The sequence below is a fragment of the Pelobates fuscus genome, chromosome 8, assembly GCF_036172605.1.
Source record: "Pelobates fuscus isolate aPelFus1 chromosome 8, aPelFus1.pri, whole genome shotgun sequence".
NCBI classification, from domain to species: Eukaryota; Metazoa; Chordata; class Amphibia; order Anura; family Pelobatidae; genus Pelobates; species Pelobates fuscus.
The window spans coordinates 61493755-61508642 of record NC_086324.1 but is presented as its reverse complement, the minus strand read 5'-3'; the positions used below and the strand labels follow the sequence as shown (position 1 = coordinate 61508642).

At 35.2% G+C, this 14888-nt stretch overlaps 1 protein-coding gene across 11 annotated transcripts in view; it reads right to left on the bottom strand.

The window, feature by feature from the left end:
- MAP2 (microtubule associated protein 2) overlaps nucleotides 1-14888 on the bottom strand; it is a 223680-nt gene that overhangs the window by 173429 nt on the left and 35363 nt on the right. For all 11 annotated transcript variants that reach the window (XM_063429924.1, XM_063429928.1, XM_063429929.1 and 8 more), the window contains exon 2: nucleotides 11436-11478. The gene's annotated coding sequence lies outside the window, so the exon portion shown is untranslated. The remainder of the gene's footprint in view (nucleotides 1-11435; nucleotides 11479-14888) is intronic.

Here is a 14888-nt window from a genome sequence, read left to right as displayed (position 1 = left end):
CAGAATGAGGGAGGTGCAAATGGATTAGCTTACAATGCTATTTCTGAGGAGATATAAAAAAGCCAAGCTTGGCTAATGAACCACACCCCGTCTCGCAGCTTCACCACAAACAGCTCCACCCTCTGTCCCAGTGACATCACAGAGTTTTATGACATTTCCTACGCTTTGTGCATTTGTTCTGTTGTTGTTGTTAGAGTAGTGAGCAGGTGACACCTATTAAAAAAGAAATAATTAACTCTGTATTTTTCAAGTTAATAAGAAAACAAATGAATGCTTTCTTTACTGAGGACATTTTAACTATTATACTAAGTGTAAAGAACTATCAGGCTGTGATAAAGCAAGAAAATATGTCAATGAGTACACAAATCTCAGGAATATGAATTTCCCTAACCATAACCCTAGTTAAAAAAAAAAATACATCAAAGATACATGATGTAGAGGCATGTATTAGAGGAAAATAATGACATATTTTGGATTTGGAATCATAAATGTATTATGATGACTCTGGAAACCCTTGATGCTACAATGTTCCATAAACACGTGTCACTGTTCTGTATCCTATATGAACACATCCTTTATAATATAACACAAATATTTATAGGCTCACATGGAGATGGAATAAGAGTCAATATGTACTATTTTAGTTCCTAAATCCTAACCTGGAAATAAATCAGTAAATTTAAATTAATTAAATAATTGCAATCCAATTTATTAACTTATTACTTTTCTATCAGCATTTTAGCTAATCCAGCTAAAAAAAAAAACAAAAAACTGCAGGCTGACACACTCATTTCAATAAATAGCCTCTCCGGGGTCAGACATGTCTATTATGTGCCTAGCCAGTTCCTGTACATATGTTTTGTCCAGTGTATGTTTTTTATTTTATTTGTTTGCTGTACTTGCCATTGATAGAAGAGGAGTTCCTTCCTACATCCCAGTGCCAAAGATTGTTAGTTCAAAATAAGAATGTTGGGAGACTCTGGTTCAAGTATCAACACTAGATTTATGTGAAATGTTTTGTTTCTGTTTTAAATGTTTACTAATGACGTTTTATTTTCAATTTTTTTACATTAGAGTTACAGGCAAATTACGGCATTACGAATACAAATCTGTCCTTCTCCCACCTCCTGTCCCCCCCCCACCCACCAGGTGATATAAAAATGTAATATAACAGTTTTTAAAAAAAAAAATTGTTTTACTCGCTGCTCAGCACTCCTCCCAAACTAATGTCACAAAGGAAGAATGGCCTCCTCGGTGACAGTCCAATCCAATGCCGCAAAAAAAAAATCCACTTTGGGGACCTAATGAACATGAATCTGCTTTTCTCCCGCATAACATGATTTAGTTTTACTCAGACTATGCCACAGAAGTGCCTCTAGTGGCTGTCGGTATGACTTAAATTGCAATGAAAACATTGCAGTTTCTCAAAAACTACATTTGTGCACAGACCACTTAATTGAGATGACATGGTCTGGGTGGATATATTGTTCCTTTAAGGTACTGTGATATCAGCAATCTCTCTCATTTGCAGGTATCCAACTTTGTGTCATGAACCTAGATGGTTTCCTCAGCAAGATATAGGTTAGTATCATGACAAAGGCAAAATGGGAAGGATAGATCGCATCCTATACATATCATCAGACCTTAGCATGGCCTGGCTTAACATTTAGATAGAAATATGAAAAATCAGTGCATGGATAGCCAAAATAATAAGGCCTAGACAAAATAAACTCATGGTTGATAGCGTAACTTGGTGTCAGAATAGTTCCTGGAAAATTCAGCCTGAGCCAACAGGTCAGACCAATTATCTTCGTTATCCGAGATGAAACAACAAAGGTACTGCTCTAAAGATTAATTAGACCATTGGCTGCGGGTGGTCTGAGGTGGTCTGAGGGTGGTCTGAGGGTGTTAAGCAAAGAAAAAAGAGAGTTGAAAGCCCACCCTGTCACAACATTTTCCAAAAATCCCAAAATAAACTAGCTCCTGTGATCTGATATTTTTTTTTGTTTTTCTGTGGGAAACCATGTAACCTGAAGACTTCATGGGAAAGAACCTTATAAAGATGTTAATTTATGTAATGGAATAAAATTAGCCATTTCAGAAAATCTGTCAGCAAACGCAAGGATGATAGTAAACTCATTAGAAGGAAGCAGATTGACAAGAAAGTCCATGGGAAGATGAGACCAAGGACGTTCCTAAACCAGAGAAGAGAGAATGCCACACAGAAGAATGTGGAGAACTTTGTTCTGGGCAAAGGTGGAACAGGCAACAACAAAATCTTACACATCCTTGGTAAACTCAGCTCACCAGAATTTTCTCAAGGCCAAAGAGAAAGTTTTGCAAACACCTGTGTGACCAGCTGACCTGGAGGAATGGATACATTTGAGGAATTATAATCTGAATTAATCAGGAACAAAGATTTTATCCACAAGAGTGTTAAAGAGTTTAGATTCCATAAAAAAAAAAAATCTGTTACAATAAAAAAAAAAAAAACAATACAAATGGTAGTCAGTGAAAACTGAGTAAAATTACCACTGATCGAGGGGGAAGGCATACAAGACAAACACAGTACCCCAATGGTTGAATGAGTTTCGCACTGTAAGATGCTTTTTCAACATGTATGAATAAGGGATTTTTATGGAATCTCAATAAAGAAGAATTGTATTTTTTGCTACAACCTTTGAGAGAAAGTATCTTTCTTTTTGTATGAACTCCTGATCCAATTTGAAAGTGTTTTTTTAGCATGCACCGTGGAAACATCTAACACAATCAGGAGTACCACAATACTTAATTGACATTGTTACTATGCTGGATAATAAGTCTTATTCATTGGGGTAGCAGTGGTCATTTTTCTTGTATGATATAATTAAACCGGGGTAAGAAAAGGAAAGGCCTGGTGTGGGAACAACCTCTTAGCTTCACTAATATAGATTAAGTTCTCATGATCAGTGAGAATAACAATGGGAGAGGCTGACCCTACGTGCAGAAGTCTCCATTCTTTAAGAGTGAGAATTATGGACAGGAGTTCACAGTTACCAATGTTATAATTTCACTCTGCAGTAGAATGTATCTTTGAGATGAAACAACAGGGGTGGATGGTAGCCTCAGGGGAGTATCTCTGGGACAGGATGGACTCAATACCATTCTCAGATGTGCCCACTTCTAAGCTAAAAGGTTTATTAGGTTCAAGGTGGTTGAGAATACGGGCAGAGATGAAAGCCTTCTTAAGGTTTTCAAAAGCTTCAAGGGCAGAAGGGTTCCACTTACTGGTGTCAGCCCCTCTCCTAGTTACAGTAGTAATAGGGAAAGAAATGGAGGAGGACCCTTTAATGAATCTTCGGTAGTAGTTTGTGAACGCAATATACCTTTAAAAACCTCTAAGGCCCTGAGGAGGTGGCCAGTCTGCTATAGCTGTCATTATCTTAGGATAATGTACCCTAGGAAAGAAATGTCCTGGGCATTTTTCAAATACAATTTTCTCAAGTTTACAATATAACCCATTCTCACATAACCTGGTGAGAACTTTACATATTTGGTGGTGATAGGAAACTTCATCAGTGGAAAGAGAGCCCAGTATGACTGCCTTGCATGCCTGTCTGAGACAATTATACAGTTATTGATTGGAGAAAATATAGATAGAATGTTGGGGGTGAAAGTATACATTTATTCCACTTACCTTTCTACCTTCTCTTGTTCCTGGGTGGAACACTGCAAGCAGCTCCCTCGCTCTCCTGTCCCTTTTCTTGATCCTGCTCATTTTTCTTAGCTCTTTTTGGCTACTGTTTGTGTTCTCTTTGCTCTTTCCAGTTGGTCTTCTTGTGGTTTCGTTTTTTAGTTATTGTCACAGCTGCAGAGTTTGCCCTGGCCAGCGCCTGGATTAGTGGTAGTGAAAGCTAGACCAATGGGAGAGGAGGGTTCCTGTCACTGTTAATTTGACAGAAACCGAACTCTGGGAGTAAGAGACCTGCCTGTGGGCCGGAGTCCTACAGCCAGCAGTTTAAGGATTCAAGTTCAAATATACTGTCTGGTTTAAAAAAAGCTGTGGCCAAGCTCTTCCCCTGATTTTGGTGTCAGTGTCTTTATTTGGGAATTGGGGAAAGGTGGGCTTGGTGGGGCTGTTGTTGTGGTTCAGGCTTGCCTTGGCAGTCATGAATGAGAATATCATCCAGGTATTCAACTATACAAGACTGAATTAAATCTCTAAGTACATCATTAAAACAATTCCTGGAAAACAAAGGTGTATTTGTAAAGCCCACTGCGGGTGTTAAAAGCAATTATTTGTACCCTTCTTTAATTCTCACCAAGCTATAGGCTCTTCTGTAGATTTTTAAATAAAACACTTGCTCAAAGCTTCAGAAACATAGTTCTCCGTAGCTTTATTTTCAATAGGTTAAAAAGAACAGGTTGTCCCTGAGGACTAGTTCCTAGTAGTAGATCTACAGCGCAATCATGGGTGGGAGGAGGGGGAGGTAATGTATCTGGCTAGATCAGAATAAGTTGGATAGTACTGACTTAAGCAAGACAGGAGTCATGACAACCAGGACCCCAAGAAGCTAAACCACCTTCCTCCCAATTAATAATGGAATTGTTTAATTAACAAAGGAAATCCAAATACTATCGGGCAGGAAATAACCTAAAGATAAATTATTTCAGAGTGTAGAATATCTACAAAGATGCAACAAGAACAGTTTCTTCACAAATTACTGGGTTGAGGAGAGGTCTACCATCAATTGGGTGTTTCTCCTTCTACAAAGGAATTGTATAATTGGCAGTGAAGGTAGAATCAATAGCATTTTCAGCAACCCCTGCTGTGTCCAAGAGAACTTGAGTGGAATTGAGGTTGGATGAAATTGATAGTAAAATTGAGCATTGCCGCAGTGGCTATGGAGGAGGAGGTCTATGAGTGCTATGGAGAATCCGTATTTTTGCCAATCCACTGCAAAACAGTCTAACCAAAAATTGTGTAATGGCATCAGAGACTGTTGTGAACACAACCACTATTGTAAGTGCTAGTCATTATTGTGCATTGTAGACTGCCCTTTTAAGATTTTTAAATTATCAGCTTTTAACCAGCTCTAATTTGATGTTGGGATGCACATTACCTGGATACATGGATTCTCAAAATATTTGTATAGCAATTAGTTCTAGATTTGATCACATAGCATTATTGATGACAAGTAATTACTGGTATCCTTGCTCTATTTTGAAAAGTTATTTTCATTTATGCAGTCACTAATTTGAATAACTCTAAGAGTAAACTACTGAAAATAATCAACAAAATCATCAAAAAGCTAAGGGACGATTAAGGAGCAAAAAAATTTGCTCTTTCAATAATAACAGTAATGGATTTCTTGGGGTTTTTTTTGGTGTGTGTTTTTTTTTACATACCTACTCCCTTGGAGCCTAAATTTCTGCTGCAGCCTGGCATGTATATTCGCAAATGAACTCATAAAGAATCACTTACTCAGCAAACCTCAGATCATTTTCTAAATAGTGTGTGCTTTACAAGAAGGGAGAGGAGAAATGGTACAAAAACTGCAGTGAGTATGCAGAAAAACTGAGATTGATTATTTTTCAAGACAAACTTAACATTATCCTTGAATTTCCTTTTTTTCCACAACCAAAGTACTGTGTATTAACATGCAAGCATTGCCAGATCTCTTGTTAAAATTATGCATTAAAAATCGTATACTTCAGGACTGTGTTTGGCAAATAATTTACCCTGACGTATGTTTCTTATTTTATTAGCGTTCTTCATTAAAATGGTGATTTGCCAAGTAAACCAGGAATTCTCTGAATGTGCCCAGGAGCTGCAGACTAAAATACCTATTACGAATCCTGTGAAGCAGTAAAATATTTTCCCACGCAACCTCTTAAAGAAACATTGCAAACACCATAACCACTACAGTGCATTTTAGTGGTTATGATGCCACAAGAGCTCTGCAACCGCACTCCTCCCCCGACTGTATGTAATCAAACCATTTTAGAGTGATTTCTACTTTTTCAGCTGCGGTATGACGGGTGCCACAACCACCTTCACTATATCTGACAGAGAACCGGAAGATCCTTGTCCTGTTAGCTCGTCTGAACTGCGCCCTGCATCACTAAAAGTTCCCCATTCATTGACCCCAGTAAATGCAACAGATCGATTTGCTGGGGTGAGGAGAGTAGTAGTGGTAAGCACATCCAAATACTAAAGTGCATTAAAAATCTCCAAAACAGGAACATATAGATTACTACATTTGTGGAACTTTAAGTGGGTGAAAACCCATATTTTCATGAGCGGTTTATGCTGAAATGCCGTTGCAGTTCTTAATCCCATCACTATCTTTTTCTTATGAACAATATTAGCATAGCATTTGATGGGATGCTTAACTAGCATGTAAATGTAGGATAAAAGTGCAAGTTTGTGTGTAGATTGCTGTTCAGAGATATATTTAAAAAAAAATTAAAATGTAAATCGTTTTGTTTTTTTAAATCATCCTTTACAGAAATATTGAGAGGATATTTTATTTTAAGAAATGATATTGTATCTTTTATCTTGCAATATGTCAGACAGCGTCAAATACAATAGGTATGACAAGGATAGATAAAGATAATCAAATATTCTGCTTATGTCTAAGGAACCTGATGCCATATCTAGCGATATTAAAATTCTTACATATTAGAAACTTAAAATTTGTATATTGGCCAATGTCTTTTTACAGTAGTACAGTTATACTAATGTTTTGTACTACAAAAGATGGTTGCCAATGAAATGACTTCAAAGAGAATGTTTTTTTTCTATTTACCTTCAATCCTCCCACCATCCTGATTGTTGGAACTGATGAATAAAGTTTCTAATTCAAACTTGCATAGTAGGCAGAGGGAAGTCATATGGGCCTACAATGTCCGCTCTTTATATCTATGTATACGGACTGTGTGAAGCTTTGCTTGAGAAAAAAAAAATTCTACCGTCTAAACTTCAATTCTTGACAAAAAAGCAAGGAAAGTGATTTTTATTGACTATAATTTATTTTGCACCTTCAAATTAAGTTGTAATAAGGTTAATCCAGATATTCAACAGCACGTATAATTCATAACTGTTTTATTTATAATAACGTCTGTGCTGTTATCCTTCTCCATTGTACCACTACACTTGACTTCAATAGTCTTTTTCTGTTGGTTTCTAGAGTACTATAATGAACAGAGACACTATAAAATGTGCAGGATGTTTCATTTCTTTAATCTATCATAGTGCTGACTAACAAGATGAGATAGCCACACTAGGTCCACAGTACAAATGGGGTAAAGCTAGCATACATTTAGAATGCTGTATTTCCTATTTATTTCCCGAAGGAATAATAGACTCGGAGGTGTAAATCTGGAATCTGATCTCACATTTATGCCACCTTTTTTTACCTTTTTTTTTTTCTTCTCCTATTTGTAATTCCTTATTATGATGTATAATATGCATTGTATTTTTAAAATGTATTTATGCTTTGTCCTTGTGTTGTTTTATTTTAGTTGGCTGTAATTATGCAATTGTTTTGCTTTTATATTTTCTACGTTCTCAGTAAGAGAGAATCAAATCAATAATTCAATGACAGGTCAAAGCACGAACGTGGCCATAGCTTTCTGAGAGACAACTAGGGACCGTACTCATTTTATATACTGTGTAATAATGGTATTTACAATATATATTTAGAAATGAGAGAATATATGCTGAGAAAGGAAAAAATGACAGAGGAACAACCAAAATATTGTTACATAAGGCAGAGGGAAAAGGAACTGTGCAGTGTAAAAAAAATCTAACACATTCAATAACTAGTGAACCTAAACTGCTGTAATTAAAGAGAGTCAGCTTCCAGTTTTAAGATTGTCCCTAAAACACCTTAATGAATAGCATATCTGAATATTATATATCTGCTATGTCCAAGACTAGAGTACAGCATTTATCGAAATGTTATTTGGCATCTATTCAAGGGAGACAGATTTAGATTAGAAAATAAACAGAAATAATGTAAAAAACCATTTACAGCATAAGACACTAAATTTGTAATTTCAAATAATATTGCAACATAGACATAACTATTCACTGAAACAGATATAATATTGGCTACAGCTAAAATTATGCTAATAGTTCTGTTTCTATACTGACCGTCAGAAGACCAGAACTGGAACAGTCAATACTGGTAATAGATGTTGGCCAACAGGTCAGACTTTATGATATATCGAATTTACCACTGGTGAATTAATCACCTGTCCAATCAGCATAACATTTATCTTCAACATAAAAATAAATGTATAACAATGGTTCCTTCTATTGAAAAAAAAGTGCCTATATATATTTTTTATGTTCCATATATAATATATTATATTCCATTTTGTCTAGTTTTTATTCATTACCAAAACTTCAATTCCCCTTATTAATATTGCAGCACATTGATTATATATGTATATGGAATTAACTATTATCAGGAAAGGATAATCAAACAATAAATTAAAGAATGCGCGCACACACACACACACACACACACCCCTTATGCAATGTATGATCACACCCTGTAATAAATCTCCATTATTGTTGCCAAGGAGCGGGATTTTTAAATAAAACTATTACATTTTGTGAGACTTGAAATTGCTGTTTAGTGAATGGGTGAATACATTTTTTTTTCCAACTTTAGTTTGACAATCTTTAAATTTTCCAGTTAATCCTATTTCCTGAACTTTTAATATGTCCTTACCACTCTACCATATTTTTAAATTGATTTTGCCTGAATCTCAAACGTCAACATGCTTTGATCATAGTTTACCAAGTAATCCCTTTTTTTAATTGTATTTTTATTGAGATGATGACATTACAGATGATTAATATCACCAGCATACAGCTGCATAAAAGTATAGATCTTACGCAATAAATAAGAAAACACCTATTTTTTTGCTATACAAAATAATTAGGGTGTGGTAAAAGCGACAACAGCACATAGATAAATATTACTAGTTATCACATTAGGGCTAATAGTTGTATCTAATAGCTATCTAGAGTTCCTTTGTAAATTACACAGCATATAACTGTGCTGTAATAATAGAGTAATCCCTTGTTTTAGTTTGCACAAACTCCAAATTATTAGTAATTACCAGGTTCAATCATTCATTATTTCAAACGAATGCCTCTATAAATTGATGTCACTTAAGAGTTTCAAAAATATAATACTTCTTATATAATACCTCTTACTTCTTTAAATGTATAGACTTATAGCAGAAAAGGAAAACACTTTGAAGGTCACCGATATCATTTTTCAGACTTTCCCAGAATATCGCCCAATATGTCTGAATAAAAATGACTGGGAAAAAAAAATGACCTGAGTATGAGGAATATAAGATACACTGTATGCCAATACATTGTTACTTGCACTGCTAAATTCAGACGGACGCTGGTTACTTAGACAGCTTGAAGGCATTAGAAAGTAGAACAGTCCATGGTGGATTCTATAGTAAGGAAATCTATTACAAAATCTGCACGCTTACTGAGGGCCTACAACTAATATCAGTCATTCAGCATGTACCCTAGTGTCATATAGATTTTAAGACTCCGTGATAGACATTCTGTTATTTTTAACCCGAACAAAACTGTGGTGCATTAAAAATGGGCTATAACAGATCTATCCGTCATAAATATTGTATAGATAATAGTCATTGAATAATAAAACATGTCTGCAAATTAACTGACAGCAACACTATCTACATGAAAATTGTACATACAAGGTAATGGAGACATTATCAGCAACCAGCCAACTGCGGCATAATCAATTGCTCTTTTTTGTGACTTTTTGATAGATCCTTACTGACTGCAGTAAGAGGACAAGACAACATCATAAGGAATAATATTTCCAAGTGACAGATATATGTCAATCAAGTCAAACTGAGGATCCATGTCCCGGTTATTTGTAATGCACTGATATTATCAGCATAAAAGGAAGTAGAAACACACATTTTTTTATTAATCCCATATATTTAACAAACATGTACTTGTGAGTTTTGAAAAAAAAAAAAAAACTTAGAAACCTACACTGTTCTATCCTGAAATTGAATAACATCTTGACTTCCAATCAATCATTGTTACAAGCTCTGCCACGTTCTGTCACTGAACATATATTGCACATATATATAGGACAAACTTAAAAACGAGAGAAATCTTAATGTATCCTTCTTGGTAAAATATTTTATAAATAAATATATCATAGTACATGGATGTAGTGTAGCAGAATCAATGTTTCTGTTTTATCTCCGTCAATGTTTATCTTCGTCCTGGCTGTGCCTGAACTGTACCCAATTATTTTTAAAACTGGTCAATATTTAAATAAATTTAAAATTGAGCATTACATTTACATTTTTGATTTGAAAAATCTAAATATTTAATATTTTATGTTGATTTTCAGGGTCTATATACAAACAAAATGGCAGTAAGTATGCAATACTGAAACAATATTGTGAATAGTCTATGTAAGTGCAATAACATTCAAAAAGTACAAACAACCCAGGCTTCACAACAATCCTGGTATTGGCAGGACAGTCCTGATTTCAGGGTCCTGTTCTGCTATCCCAATTTTGTTCTTTGGTGTCCCGCTTCCAGGGACCTGTCCTTGGGCAGTCCCATGTAAACAAATTCTATGTTGTAGGTACACTGATGGCAATTTTAATAGATACAAACATTGACATAATTGAGAAAAAAGGTATAAAAGTTTTTTATAGGCAAATAGCAAGCTCAGCAATTCTACTCAGCTTGAAAACTGACTCATTACTTATCAAATGTCAATCATTGTAGGCTGACGTCACAGGCATCTTGTTGTCATGCCAGTTGTCATGTGAAATATTCCACAAAGACCGAAACACTTTACATACAGAGTTTAATCCGTTTGTTGCCGGAGGTGTAACATTGGGCAGTTCCAGCCCGGAAGTAGGGTAAGTCATTGTGGTCAGCTGACACACTCAGCAAATGAATGGGACAGCCACAGCTTCCAAACTCTGCAACCAGGGAGCGTCTAAGTCAGGTAATGGGGCAACTTATTGCTATGTTGTTTGCCTTATTACCCGGGAAACGAGGCCAGGGCTATAGTGGTTATGAATATTGGAGTAACCCTTTAAATTTGAAATTCACTTTTAATATTCACTATGAATTCCTGAAAATTCTTACTCTCCTGAATAACCCTGTCAGGTTTGAATTTAAAAATTAAGGCAAAATAGCTAATATAGAAATATTTTCCATATCAATTTGGCTCCCAGTTTGGTTATTTTGGCCTTAAATTTTAAATTCACTTTGAATTCCCAGCAATTCTCACTTAAGTCAATAACCTTGTGTGTGTGTGTGTGTGTGTGTGTGTGTTTTATGAGATGCATACAAAGCCATAAGCGACAAGTCTACTTTCAATCTATAATTAAAAAAGCTGACTTACCACTAGAAGGTGATCCTTCCAGTGCTGGATTCAACAGAGTTATCTGAAAATACATAGAAAAGCACCGTAATTATTAATCCATTTTCAATGCATGGCAGATAACTGAAATGAGAACTATATTTCAATGTGCACCTTTCCTGTAGAGTAGATTGGGAACAAAGGGAAATTTTAATCATAAAAATGAAATACATTTTAACTGAACATTCACTGCAAGGAGGGAGGTCTTCTGGCAAGACGAGAAAGGTGTGTGGCAGCAAAAATATAAAAGAAACAAATCATAGCGTAAAATCAAAAGAGTCAACAATAAAGTAAATGTAAAACAATATAAAAAAATATAATTGGATGGGAATATAATACAAGTGACAAATGCAATATGATAACAAATATAATCAATGAGGACTGTATGCGGTCAGTCAATATTACCAAGAAATTGGCAGGTTATTTCATATTTTTGTAAAAGAAAGAATGAAAGAAATACACATGTACATTTCTCTCCCCATCATGGTCATCATTTTGTTCACACCATTGTCCCTAACCATTGTATCACACTCAGTTGCAATATGTACTTAAATTAAACACTTTGCAGACACAGTATCTTACACAAGATCTTTGTATATATGATCCCTATAATGTAATTAAATATACCATAATATAATAATAATAATAATAATAATAATAATAATAATAATACAAAATAATAATAACTATATTCAGATGCTCAGCAACAATATCTATCTGGCCACAAGTCTATATTAATTTTTACTTGCTTGCCTCAAGTCTTCCAAAACATTTTGTTTAAAGTTTTTTGTATGGTTTTGTTTTATTACATAGCTCCAATTACCTAAAGTCAGGACGATTACCAGCTAAGAATATTCCAAGCATTTAATGTCTGATTGGACTTTTTTTTTGGTGCAACCTGTATTCATATTTTGTATTGTCTTGCTCTCGATTTATCAGTAAGGATTTGAGGTTATCCCTTACTAACAGCGTTTGCAGCCTGTTTGAATAATCAACTAACGTTTACTTCTTAGCGCTTATCCTACTTTTTATTGTTTAGCCAGACAAACCCACTATGAGAGAAGTTAGAGCAGATTCGAAGACAATAGTGGACCACTTCATGGATATCATTTAATGTACTCCAAAATCCAACCATAAAGTTTAGTCCCCCGGGGAACTGCCCCCTGTTGGCAGTTCCTCTCGCCCTTCCTTATCATCCTACATCCCCCTACCCTTTTGTATATTTTATTTTATTGATTTAGTTTCGATGGGTGCACAGCTTGAAGGCCTGGTAGTGTTTGGGAGGAAGTCCTTTGATGGTGCCAACTATTTGGAGTTGTAGTCCCTCTTTACAGATGGAAGTACCAGGGCCTTCTTAGTTTGTATGCCTCACTAGGTCAATCCACATATGCATACAGAGAATTGCATTACCTAGATTTTTCTTGTGGTGTTCTTTAGTTCTCCTATTTGTTAGAAAAAACACACAGAATATTAGTCACCATGCCATAAGGCAAACTGTGGCTATCTGTGTAAACCTGGACATATATAAGTAGTCTAGAAATAAATCATGAAGGATACTTAATACAAAGTAAGGAGGTATTCCTATAGGATGTGAATATAAAAGAGTAGATACAATAATATTATATTACCCCTGGGTGAAATAGTGATATTACCAGTATATCCTTAGAAATAGATAGAAGTACTGGGCTTTATTAACACTGGCCCTTAACAATTCTATACTATTAGGAATCTGGATCTAATATAGTCACCCAAATAGGGAATAAATTAGACTACCACTTGAAGATTAGCCTTGTGTGGTATAGGCACCCCCTAGTATAAAATTAAGTCCAACTATACAATGTGGTCGAATATTCCATACAGTAATTAGAAAGATCGCTCCAAGAAATTATTATCAAGAATATATATAGTAAAAAGTAAAGTATATATACAAAATAGTTGTCTCCAGGGAGCTATAGGTATATTCATAAATTAAGTATGACCATATAGTTGAGAGTAATTTTAGAAAAGAAAAATGATAGAGTATCAAAGATAGAACATAGATATCATGATGCTTAGAATGCTCAATGAGATATCTATGAATATATTATAAGATAAAGAGCAGTCATTAATATAGAGGACAGATAGCAACCTATATTTGGTGTGAGTCAAGTGGTTCCAAAAATAGGTAATGCCTCCCTTCCTAAGTGTAGACCTTAAGCTGCTCAAAGGTAGCTCAATGTAATCTAGTATCTACTCAAATCAAACAAAAGTGAAACCAATAAAGTGCCATAACGTGCCTAGTGAAAACCATCCATAAGTGAATATATAAAAACGCCTGACGCGTTCCAGTGAAGCTCCTTCGTCGGAGGCATACCAGCAAATGCTGGGAAAATCTATTATATACCTGAGTCCTCATTGTTGCCATCATGGTTCCTCCAATCAGACCATTGTCTCCTGAGTGGGCGTATGTACGAAGTTCCCGCGCCGAATTCATATCGTGGGCGTGGCTGGCATGGTCATGTGGTGTAGGCGGGACAGAGCCCGGACGTCACTTCACCAAGCTCCGCCTACCTACCACCCACATGTTGAAACATAGCGCCGCCCACTCAGACTGCCGAGTTACTATATTATCCGGCATAGTAAACAAGCGGTTGCTATGTTCAACCAATATTCAAAGTAAATGTGAATTGCTGCTGCTATTATTTCGGACAATGGTAGTATATACCCTTATGAACCACATATAAACTCAACATGGCACAAAAGTAAATGTGCCGAACGGGGTACAAATACTGGGATTATCTCCATGTATGTCAGTATTAAGGTACCTATATATAGAGATATAAAAAAGTGATTATAATGGGTACTTGTAACAGATGTATACAGTTGAGAGTTTAAAGAATATTCAAATCCCAATTGTTTGAAATATTAGTGTCTAAGAAACCAGGGCAAATTCAGAGTAATTAAATCCTATGTCAAATTAAAGAGGCAGGATCAAGGCTTGGTTAGCAGTCAATTCATATTTGTCAAATAAACGAGAGGAAGAAATCAATGTTTGCAATATTAAAGCGGAACAGGTTTATATATACAATTTAAAATAACTTAAAGGAAAACCTCCAAATATATAAAAAACTATAATGAACTATAATGTCACTAGAACTACTAGTTATTATACAGGGGTGACATGTCAGTGCAAGTTGGTAGACTTAAATGAATAGATCATAATGTATACTAAATATACAAGGAAATACAAATATGAAACCATATTTATATAAGTTAGTCAGAGATGAATGGTGTAAATGAAAAACCCTCATTCTCCTATTTGTATTAACATTTGTCAAAAAGTATGTTTTCACATTACTACTATTGCATGTGCATATTTTCCTGTCTCTGATATAAAGAATAAAAAAAAAACAAGCAAAAATATAAACACACTTAAACACAATAAACACAGGTTTA